Raw genomic sequence first — 12,149 nt, 5'->3', positions numbered from 1 at the left:
AGCAAAACAGAGGGAGCCCACACTGTATTCACACAGCTGGGCATACATAGTTATGAGAAGCATCCCATCACCTTTTTGTGGTTTCCATGCCACTAAGCCTAAGCTCCCGTGGAGCACTCTGAGAGGAAACCATTTGAGGGCATGGGCAGGGCAAGGAGACAGCGAGGACAAAGAACCCTATTCATTTGGGGGTAGGTGGTGGGTCATGGTTCTGAGCATTGAGAAAATGGACCTGGCAACTCCTAAAATTCATCTGAGGTGCTTGGGCACATCATGGAAGGGTGCACATGAAAAGTGCAAGCTCTTTTACTCTGATACGCACAGCGACCACTGACACCCTACTCCTTAGGGCACAGCACACATGTGCCACACCTGCTTACACATCTCCAGGGCTGCTAATCATCACCCCAGGGACCAGAGATGGCCTGTCTGGAGAGAAAGACTTTGTCTGGCAAATTTCCCTCCACGGCAATCCCACCTCCTGTTCCTTCCCATCATGTCTCTCCCACCCGGGGTCCACCTAGAACTCTGGAGTGATGCCTGTGGAGATGTAGAACAGAGATGACGGCTGAAGGCCAAAAGTATCTTTACACAGCATATGGATTCAAAGGCATAACAGACCATTCTCCATTTACCTGCACACTTTGATGCTACAAAGGCAATTCAGTCACCATGCTTTCCTCACAAATACCACATCTTTATCATCAGCATCACTTAGATTTCACCTACAAGTTTCAGAGGTCACTGTGTGAAAACCAATGAAGACTTAATATGACCAGAGTGTCTGCTTGAAGCAGAGTATAAAACACTCTGGCTTGAGTGATGCTTAAGAATTTTCCAGGGTTTAGGAGAGAACATAAGACAAGAACCAGACCAATGCACTTCCAACAAAAGAGCCCACTGAAGGAAAAGGATCAAATACTGTCACCACAAATGAGATACGGCTAAAATATCAGTGTGGTTTTCTATCAAGGTCAAACATGGCTTGAGACTGAGGAGGAGACAGAGGGAAGTCAAAGAACAGAGAGAGACAGAGAGGAGGAAATAGAGTGTGAGGAGGAAGAGAAGGGAGGCAGGAATAAGGAGCAGAGAAGAGACTATGGGAATGAAAGGAAGGTAGGAAGATTAGAGAGGAGGGAGTGAGAGACACCGGATGGGGGGAGATGTCACATATCAGCAAAGTATCCACTGGCTGGGCTGCATGTTCTGGACCAAAGCAGGGAGGAACCATGGGCAGGGCCAGAGTGGGCAGGTGCTGTGAGAGGTCGTGCTGAGCATATACACTCGGTCAAGCAGGCAGCTGAGGAGATCTCTACAAAGAAGTCCCAGGAGTCATCCTGGCCAGGACATACACTCCTGGAAGATGATAGTCCTTCCCTTCTTCCCACCTCCTACGCAGGTGAGTCTCCCTTCCATGTGGTCTGGAACATCCTCCAGGGGGCTGGGGTTTGGACAAGGCAGGTCTCCCCACTTCTCCATCCTCAACAAGGAGTGCAGATGCACCTCACAGTGGCTGAATGGGGCAATGGACAGCAGTCACGAGGTGACTGCAAAGATGACACCTCAGCTCTCTCTTTCAGACCCTGAGAAACCCACAATACTCCCAGGGAGCTGTCTTCTTTGCTCACACCATGGAGAACTCATCCGATGGCCCAAGAGGCACCAGGGAGGATGCTCCTCCTAGAAGGATCTGGAAGGGCCGGTTCCAGAGAGCCGTGGCTCCTGTGTCCAAGTTCTTCGGGTGAGGGCTCTGCTCCAGCCTGTCTGTCTCACCACTCACTGCAAGCTGGGCGGCCCCTTGCTCGCCCCCAGAGAGCACCCAGCCCTCCCTTCCATCCCCACAGGGCTTCTGAGGGGCCGCTTGTCTCTCTGTTTGCTTCTCAGGAGAGGGCGCCGAACAGGCCGAGGCTGAGTCCACGGGAGTTGCAGACACCCAGCCATGACAGTGAGCAAGGCCTTCTGCTGCCCAGGCCCCTGCTCTCCCAGGCATCTTGTTCAATGAGGTTGAAATAAATGCCGGCGTGCCTTACAGTGTTTTGTCTTCATGGTTTTCCTTCACTTTCATACTGACAATCACTCATATGAGAGACCATCTGGGTGTCAGTCTTGGTGGTCCAGGAGATGCTGGTGTGAAAAGCGAGAACTAGTGTCTTTGTTAGTCCTCCTGGGTCATACAATCACCTTCTTGAGGCAATGGTGCTTGCCGTTTGGTGGTGGCATTGGAGTCCTAGTTCAATGTGCATTGATTTCCCACAGCTCTCAGCTCTCACCCCAAGGGGCATTTGCATGCACCAAAATTTCCTGAGGAGGGAATAGCATGTCTCTGCCCCCTTTCATTGTAAATGATCCTCATGTGGAGAAATCCTTGGACTCATTTATCAATGGGTAGTGGAGGAGTAGGTGGGGGAGGGTGCACAGTGGGGGACAAGCCACTGGGAGGAAGACTCTCTGGATCCTACAATAAGGCTTTCGACTTCCGGGCTCACGAACAGTTCCCAGACATGCCACTGCTCATCACAACAGACATCCTCAAAGGGACAGCTTTATCTCTCACTACTATGGTTCTTTTTTCTGTGTGGGCCTTTCTTGCCTTTCCTTGGAGACCTTGAAAGCTATTGAAACAGAGTTTCCTCGAGATAAGGCCCCAATGGAAGATGTAGCACAGCTAAACCATTAACCTAACATGGAGGAGACCACGTTAGAAATGGCAATGGCTGAGCTGGAGATACGGCTCAGTGGTTGAAGTCCTGTTGCTGTTGTAGAGGACTGGGTTCGATTCTAACCACCCACATCATGGCTGACAACTGAGTATAACTCCAGTCCCAAGAAATCTAACTGATACACTCTTGTGACATCTGTGGGCACCAGGCATCCACATAGTGCACAGATGTGTGTCAAACAACCGTGCAATTGAAATAAAATAATTAAAAACAAAGAAATTGCAACACCAGATATCAGAGACCGGGGAAACAACATACTGAACATCAGAAACCAAAGGGAAGTTGACATCATGGGAGACCCTAAACGTCTTTCCTTCTGTCTATGTTGAACCCAGCTATGTCAGAAATGGGGGGACACTGTTGTCTCCACTTGTTTGGGGGAAGCAGCACTCTGTAGGCTCACCCTTTTGCATCTGCCTCATCTGGCTTTCACCTGCTTCCTTCCATCTAGGTAGGAATACATCTGGATATATCTGTTGAGCTCTACACCAATATTGTTCCTGCACCTCTTTCAGGAAAAGAAAAAGTAATTTAGGTGTGATAATCTTGGCATTTGGAGTCAGGGAACATTTGACGACGTAGGCAAGAGAATGGACCACATGCTTAGTACTTTTAACGGGACAGCAGAGCTTGCTGAGGTACCTATTAGGACTGTGGACCATAGACAACAAATCCTCCATGATCATTTTTGAGAAAAATGGAATGTAAGAACTACAAAAATATACACCATATAATATGCAGCCTTTATCACTGATCATGGGCTATGGGCTGCAAATGGAAAAAAATATTTTGGCGTCTCAAGGAAAGGGTTTGGACTGACAGCCACATATTCGGCCCCAAGAGCCCCATTCCAGAGAAAAACAGATCATTCTGACACACCTACTCCTCCAGGTCACCTCAGATTCCCACTTCATCGTCACCCTCACGAGACCAGCAGATACCCCCCTTTGTTTCCTTCACACAAGTAAAAGAATGAAGGGTTTAGGTGCAGTGCTCACTGGACCCCTCATATCCGAGGGGAGTCCCCAAGAGTGCTGTTTCCAGATCCCATGAGATTTGTGTCTAGAGGGTAAGAGGTTTCTGAGGCGCAACAGCCAGCCACTATGCTCCTGATATCCACTGGAAGCTATCCTACGTCAGCAGAGGGAATGTGCGCTTTTCAATGCCACGCTGCATATAGAGGCCACCAACACTGGCTAGAGTCACCCTTTCATCAGATCCTCTCGAGTCATGGAAACCTGTGTAGCCTGACTAAATAGGATTGGGGCCCGGGTCTGGCCACAAGGCTTCTCTGCTCAGACACACTTCCCTCTCACTTCTGTCAACAGTGCTCCACAACACCTAGAGTCCCTCACAGCTGCTCACACACAGGCCTTTGCTCTCCTTTTCAAATTACGGAAGCTCACTGTAACCCTACCACTGCCCTCTCAGCACACTGAGCTCTGGCTCTCACAGGCTGCAGCACACGACCTCTGTTTGTGCCCTTGCCTCAGGGGACAATCTCCGTTCTGCTAATGGACACTTGCTCCTCTCCTGCCACTCCTTAGAAATGATGGATTAGGGACCCACGGTGTGCATGGGTGTCAGAGTAGAGCACTGACCACAGCTGCTGCTGTTGGCCTTTCCTCTGGCAAACCTCGGATCCAAGAGTGTGCAGTGCAGTCTTTTCTAATCCCTCTCCTCTGTCAGGTACAACTGGAGGTTGCGTCTCCTGCACATGTGGTCTTGCCCTCTCAGCATCCCTCCAGTATCCTCTAGTTCTTGCCTTGCAGTTCCTCCAGGAATCCACACCATGCCAACCTGGGGTCTTCTGCAGTTTTCACATCTCTCGTGCTGCATCTCTCGGGTGCTGCTACTTGGAGGCGATGAAGCCTGCTGCCTCCTGGAGACTCCCCTCCCACGAATCCATGCCTCTCCTCTGCGCTCCCTGACCGCCTGGTTTATATGACCAGCCCAGAAAAACCCGACTGCCACATCTACCTCAGCTATTTACGCCCCACCTAGACTCTCAGATGTGGGGCAGAGCCCGAGTCTGGTGTATCCTTGGACCACCAGTGCCGGGCATAGGGCCTCACACACATAAGGTACATGGTCACTAGACACAGGTTAAATGAATGAGTCCATGAGCAAGGTGTCTAATTCAATTTTATTTTTCCCTACATTCCAGAGCTCTAGGTGAATACAAGAAACATCCGCTGTCTTGGCTGTGTGTCAGATTTCAGCCATATTTGTGTTTTATTTCTTAATATCTGGAGGGGGAATCTCCGTACCATGAATTCCTGCACCATCTCAAAGAACTACTGACTCTAGAATGTTTCAGACATGAAATGACAGTGTCACAATTGTTTTGTGTAAACGAACATGTCTCTCCTACAAAAGGAGCAATGAAACACTGGATGTATGCCAAGCATAAACGCAGATGCTCATACTACTCATCTGTCTAAAAAAGCAAGGATTTGGGAAGTAGTTTAGTACGCCTTTCCTTCCACTCTGATTTGACACTGTTCTTATCGAGTCGCTTTTGATTTACTTTTTGGTTCCAGGGATGGAAGCCACAGCCTTACCCGTGTGAAGAACGTCTTCTACCACTCAGCCACATCCTCAGCCTTCATCACTTAGTTCGCATCACTCGATGCCTCGCAACTGGTTTTCGACGGGAAAGAGGGCAGCTACAAAGCACGCACGACTTTGCAATGTGCGGCCTAGGCGCTAAGTCACCACGAAGCACAGAGAACTGGAGAACAATGCTATGTCTCCTTCCTGCCCCTGCTCTAGCCCTGCGTTCTTCATACATCAGAGCACCAGGGCCCAGTGCTCCAGTGCCCCTTTGACTACCCACAACAAAAGAAAGGAAACCTGGGCCTCAGCCACCCCCAGTGGCAACAGAAGCCCTGACTAGGGCCTGAGATCCTGAGCGGCACCGGCACTGTCCCCGGTCCTGACCATCACTCCGGCACGGCATGGCTCTAGCCCTGGCCCTGGCCCTTGCATTGGCACTGGCGCTGATGCTTGCTTCAGCCATGGCACGGGCCCTGGAACTGGAACTCGCACTAACACTCGCACTTGTCACATCATCACCAGCAGCTGCTTCTCGGCCACCGCACAGCACCGGGTATTTCCTCCTCTTCTTTCAAGGCCTCATTTACTGCCACAGCCAAGGCTCTGGGCCAGGTGTCATTCACTTGGGTCACCAACTCCAGGACTTCCATCTGTCTTGTTTCCTTTGAGGACCCCACAAGAATACCGAGAGCACGGGACTGCTGGAGGACACCTACTCCTGCACCAGAAACCTGTGCTGCTCGCAAGCTCTGGTGATGCACTTTGGTGACGGCTCCCCAAGGACGGGATGCTTTTTGGGCGAACATACCTCCAATACCCTCCACACCTCCCCGAACACCTCCTCTGGGACACAGCCGGCCCGCACGAAGATCAAGTCCGGGGTACTCAGCAGAAAGCCCAGTCTTTGGAGTGCTTGCCCTGGTCGCCTGTCAGGCCCCAAAGGCAGGGCAGGATGGATTTTTTTTCCTGTTCGGGACATAGGAGTGCTCTGCAGGGCCAAGTTCCTTCACCTAGACCCAAAGACTAACTCGGGGAGGTCAGTGGCTCTCTTGAAAATCTCGGGGAAGAAGCTCCTGCACCTTTAGGATGACACACTTCAGCATGTCTGCCCTTTTGATCCACTGAGTCTTCGCGTTCTTAGCCAGCAGGTACTGCGCCAGCAGCTCAGCTACTTTCTAGCTCCCAGGGCCTCTGGGCATGCGCGCCAGGGGTGGGGGGCCCGCGGGGTGCTTGGCGGGGGATCCCCTAGGGGCTTGAGGGGTCCACAATGAGCTCGCAGAAGCACCTGGGCGGGGGCTACGTGCCTCAGAAGAAGTGCTCTCGGGGCTCTGGGGAGCATTTAGCATCCCCGCTGCAGGCGCCCCCGCGGGCTTTCCTGGGCAAGGAGGAGAGAAGAAGGAGGCCAGGGGGCCTCTGAGACCCGCAGGCCCTGGGTGCCACCTCTACCGCGGACGTTCTCACCTGCGGCTTTGGCTGGCCCAGGAAGCAGGAACTCGGGGAGGAGATGCGCGTCCTCTCCTCGGGCATTCGGCGGCCGGCCCGAGCGCTGGCTGCGAGGCCGCGAGGAGCGTGACGACGTCGCCGCGGACGCTGCGGGGGCCGCCGAGGACACCCGCAGGCCCTGGGTCTGGAGTCCCAGGCCGCGGCCCTCACACCCCGAGGACCAGGAAGCCGGCAGGGGAGGGGGCGCAGCCTCAGCTGCCCTGCTCTGCTGAGGGAACGCGCTGGCGCCGTCCCGCAGCGCCTCTGCCGGCTGGGGAAGGTACTGCATTCGGGGCCGGAAGGATGAGGGGACCCCTCTCCTAGAGGTGGGGGCCACTGATGCCAGCCTTAGAGGAGACCAGAAGCCTCAGGACTGCACTCAAAGCAAACCTTCCTCCCTATTGGCTGTTGCCGCGAAGAATCAGGCCATTTGAGATCCTCTGTGTCTCTCTGTCCCTGCCCCTTGAGGAGGAGGCTCCCTAGGGGAGAGATGCCTCTGCCCCTGAGTGGAGGCCTTTCTGCAGCAACAGGCCCACCTGCTTCCCCTAGGCGCCCTCCACTTGGGATGGCGGCGATGGTAGCATGCCCTGTCTAACTGTTACTTCTCCACTAGACAGTGCAGAGAGGCATTAAGTATAATCGCACCTTCCAGGGCTCCTGGCGTCTTTGCTTGCTTAGTTCTCTGCCTCCCCCCTCACTGGGCCCGGCTGTTCCCCCACAAAGTACTTTCCTTCCTCATGCCTCTCATCTGACATTCAGGGACCCTCAGTAAACCTTGGGGCTAGGAGGGCAACACTTGGGTAGCCCACAAGGAACCAGGAGAGGTCTCCAGCCCAGCAGCCACCTCTTTTTCTTGCATTGTGTCCAACAGGTAAGAATTCCATTTTCAGCCTGCTGTTTCTCGACAGTAAGCAACCTGCCTCTGTGCCTTAACGTCTATGGCCGGCCCGAGATCCCAATACAATGGTCCCTGAATTTCCACATGATTTTCATGCTTCTGTCTTTCAAATTTCTCCCATTGCTGGCATTTTATTGTTGCTCCTCTTTAATGGAGACTTGAACATATTTTTTATATTCTGAGTGGAATAGTTTCCCTCATCATTCTGTTCTTAAATCTTTTGTAAAAATCTTGTCCTCTATATGAACACCATGGTCAAAATTTCCCTGTATGAAGACATAGTCGGCTTGATTTGCACTAGAAACGCCTTCTATGCAGAGCTCAGTACCAAGGACAGGTGGCATCTGGAAAATGTGTAGGGCACTCAACCACAACAAATGTGTTTTCTTCTGTTGATTCTGGAGTACTTCAATACCTTTACATCTTGCCTTCTATACCTGTACCTGTGGCATACTTCCCATGGTAGTAAATGATCCTTTTTTTAACTGTTGCTCTGAGTTGGATATTTCCCCACTGTTCCTTCTAATTATTTTTGACACGTCAGAAGCCCAGGTGTCTCATACATTCGATCCATCTGCTAGAGAGTCAGGTGAACAACAACTGTCCTTCACTGGAATTAGTTATCAGTGGGCATTGGTTGCATGCTGTGGTTCCTGTACCGGGGTTCCTCTTTCTTATCACCCTGACTAGGACTATAGTACTCTATCAGCTAATAATCCTCCTATGAAATTTCTGTTCTTCCTAATGGTGCGGCTCTAGTGCCTTTGCAAAATGCGGTATTTCGTGGGTTTCCATGGGGCTCCTTATCTATCTATTGTTTGTCCAGGTCCAACGCCGTTGTCTTTTGTACTGCCTTGTGGCAGAAGAGCTGATAACTGCTACCCTTTCTCCTGTGCCAGCTGAGGGAGTGCTAGGTGTTTTAGGTGTCAAGCACTGGAGTGGCCTGCAAGTTCCAGACTGGAAACTGCTTCCCTTCCATTCCAGCATCCAGGTCATGGTGTTCACTGCGGGACGTCAGAGGTCAGCACAGACAAACTCTATCTGCCCCTCAGGCCTTGTTCTCCTTACCATGGTTCCCCATCTTAATTAGGGTTTCTATTGTTGTGATGAGACCATGGCCAAGGCAACACTTGAAAAGGAAAATACTTAATTGGGGCTGGCTTACATTTTCAGAGGTTTAGTCCATTATCATCATGGCAGGACATGGCAGCAGGCAGGCAGAAATGGTCCTCCAAGAAGGAGCTGAGAGTTCTACATCTGAATCCACAGGCAACCAAAGGAAGCTGCATCCCTGGGTGTAGCCTCAGCATATGATACCTCAAAGCCTGCCCCCCAGTGACACCCTTCCTCCTACAAGGCCACTCCTCCTCCCACAAGACCACACCTCCCAACAGTGTCACTCCCTAAAGGCCAAGCATTCAAACACATGGGTCTATGGGGGCCACCTATTTGAATCCCCACACTACCCCTGGGCAGCTCACCCCTCCATGAACCACTACATCTGCCAACTCTGCAATGGAGGTCTCTCCTATAGAGCCACACAGACCCTTAGTCTCTGACGAGTTCCTCCGTCCCTGGAAGAAAAGATCTTTTCACATCCATGCTGCTTCTGAGAGGTCTGATGGCAGCCAGGGAGGGAGGGAGAGAGGGTGCCTTCTCTTATGCCCTCAACCCCTGCCCTTTGTCATCCCTCAGCTCGTAACTGCTCTTTTGCACTCACAACTTTTGAACTCTTAAACGTGCTCTTTCACTCTTTCGAGGGCTCAGGCAAACTTATGCTTGGTGTTCTCGGTCCAAATGACAGCATCGTCTCTGCCTCCAGACTGGACCGTCTCCCATAATATTGTCTTCAACACAGAAATTTTCCATTAAACCAAACCCTGTAGAATTGTATTTGGACATGCATTTTAAATTCCACTTGAAGGTGTTTCATTATCAGTGATTCACATCGTTTCTCTCTTTGGGTGGCTTTTAACTGTTAAAAACAAGAAAGAAAAGAAAAAGAAAGCAAGCCTAGGGAACATGCCGGAACCTCTGGCTGTGTGCTCTCATTAAAATTCTGCCAGCAGTACACTGTCTTCTCCGCCCTGGCCACTAAACACAGGCAGTTGGACACTTGACGGGTTCCACCTGTGTTCTGGACTGGAGCCGTGCCGCCTCCACTGTGAAACTCGTGCCAGCTCTTTTCTGATCCCTCACGCCCGACGAAGCCAGCCATCACCCCCAGAAAGAGGTCTGCCACTTACCTCTGTCCACCGTCAGATGAGACTGGGTTCTGCAGTTCCAGAAAAGGCAAAAGGTCAAGGCCAAAACACTTGCTATTGCTAAGAGGGACCACCATACAAGGACCCAGCCTGCCAGCAGCCTGATGTTAGGCATGCTCTTAGGGAACAGATGGAGTCCCGGGTCTGTCTTGCTCTCTGCATTACTCTATATGCTGTGGCTGACACTTAGGCCCTCCAGCCCTACGTCATTTCCTCATACTGCTCATGGTGGCCTGCTCTACAAAAATAAAGGAATTAGAGATGGTGACAACAACAACAACAAGTCAATAGCCTCTCCTCGGTCAGAAATGCAAAGTGGTGATATTTATTTTCTTAAGTGGTCGAACCCAGAGAGAAATGCTAGTGGAAATGCAGGGACAGATGTGACCCGACATATTGTCCAGGACAATTAAATGTATGGTCATCAAACGTGGTAAAAGACTGGAAATGAGTTCACAATATTCACTGACATTTTCAGTGTGTAAGCACTTGCTAAAGGTGTTCACTTGTAGATGGTCATCCTAGCTCTAGTTGCTAGATAAAATACATGAAGCAGACTTGAATCTCACTCAGAGCAACAGCAAAGGCATTTAGTGTGCACTTTTCCTGTATGGAGAGGCAGGCCTGTAAGAAGACAACCTCAAAGTCTGAATAATTATTATTTATGTGAAAATCAAAGTTATCTAGATATCCTATACTGTACTTGCCCGGAATGGAACCATAACATCAGAGAAACAGTCCCACAACTGCAGATGTGAAGGAGAAAACTATTGTCATATTATCTGTAGTTGGTAAAGTGAGAACAACTATTAAAATAAAAATATTCATCAGAAGAATGAATTAAACATCTGCAATGTGCCTAAACATCACCCACATACCAATTAAAAGATTTAAGCATATATATGTGTGTGCATGTGTGTGTATGAATATATAGAGTGACATGAATATATATATACATATATGAAGAAAATGTCTTATTTGGTTACAAATGTGGAAAGCTGATCATGGTGGCAGACATCTGTAATCTCAACAAATGTGAGGGACTGGCAGGAGAACCAGGAAAGCAAAGCCAGCATCTTTTACATAGTGATTTCCAGGCGGGCCTGGGCTTGTCGTGACCCTGTTTCTAAGAAAATATCCTAGAACAATAGAATTTTGTATCACTTAGTTAAAAACAACAGGCAGACATCAAATGACACACTGATGTGTGTGAATGTAATTAGCGTAAGTGCATAAAGGTAGATTTAAAGGGACACACACTGACCACTTAGGGTGAACTCCTACGAAATGATACCTTTAATTTGAGAATTTAAAATATTTTTTTAAGATCCACAGTTTCAAAGAGGATCTTAGTGCCAATATCACCTAAACTTCTCAAATTGCTTGTCTATACTGCTTTATGTCTGGGGTTTGTGATGCTTCTTAATATATTCATCTTGATGCAACAAATCAATCCTAGTCTAGGTAATCTACCTTTGCAGAATGGGACTACATCAGGTCTCACGTTGGGAACTCACTCTGTAGACCTAGCTGGTCTCTACTTACAGTGATCCTCTACCACTGCCTACCCAATGCTGGGGTTGCAGGCAGGCACACAAATGCTTGGCTTCTATTCATTTTTTCTTCAGATCATTAGTGCCTGTGTCCTTCTTTTTCTCGTCCACAATGACATAACAACATGTTTGAGCATTGCTCTCCCATCTACTAGAAAATCTTTGATTGACAGTTTATCCATCTTGTCTTTGGGGAACCATGATATATCTAGGGTTGTTAACCAACATATTGACCAAAGGTAGTGCATAATATGGCTCTAATAAGCTTTCACATGAAATAACCATGATAAATAGAATTCTAAGTCTCTTATATTCAGCAATTCAAAGACACTCTTTAGTTGCATTTTAAGAGCATATGTTACTACATGCAAAGCCTTAGGTTCAACTAACACCATGAAAACAGAAAAAGGAAAATCAAGAAACACGGAGACATTGAAAATTTGAGTGTAAATATAAATAAAACAAAGCTGGCTTACAAATCTCTGTGAGGGTAGTTTTGTCCTACGATGACTCAACTTGAAGTGTCAGTTACATACTCTGAAATGCCCAAGTCTAGGTGGCAAGTCCAGAGTTAGCTGATTATTGCAAAACACACTGGACCTTGTAGCTAAAGAACAGATCAGAATAGAGATAACGTCAATCACTCTCAGAAAGTCCCCTGGGTTCCTTTCTA

The 12,149-nt window shown here is 49.3% G+C and overlaps 1 protein-coding gene across 1 annotated transcript in view; it reads right to left on the bottom strand.

Moving 5' to 3' along the window:
- LOC101839497 (doublesex- and mab-3-related transcription factor C1) overlaps positions 1 to 8,325 on the bottom strand; it is a 40,923-nt gene extending 32,598 nt beyond the window's left edge. Inside the window, exon 1 of the mRNA XM_040744282.1 lies at positions 6,741 to 8,325. The gene's annotated coding sequence lies outside the window, so the exon portion shown is untranslated. The remainder of the gene's footprint in view (positions 1 to 6,740) is intronic.
- Between the last annotated feature and the right edge of the window lie 3,824 nt (positions 8,326 to 12,149).

Source organism: Mesocricetus auratus, unplaced genomic scaffold (assembly GCF_017639785.1).
Source record: "Mesocricetus auratus isolate SY011 unplaced genomic scaffold, BCM_Maur_2.0 Super-Scaffold_100003, whole genome shotgun sequence".
Taxonomy (NCBI): domain Eukaryota; kingdom Metazoa; phylum Chordata; class Mammalia; order Rodentia; family Cricetidae; genus Mesocricetus; species Mesocricetus auratus.
This window is presented reverse-complemented; position numbering and strand designations above follow the sequence as displayed.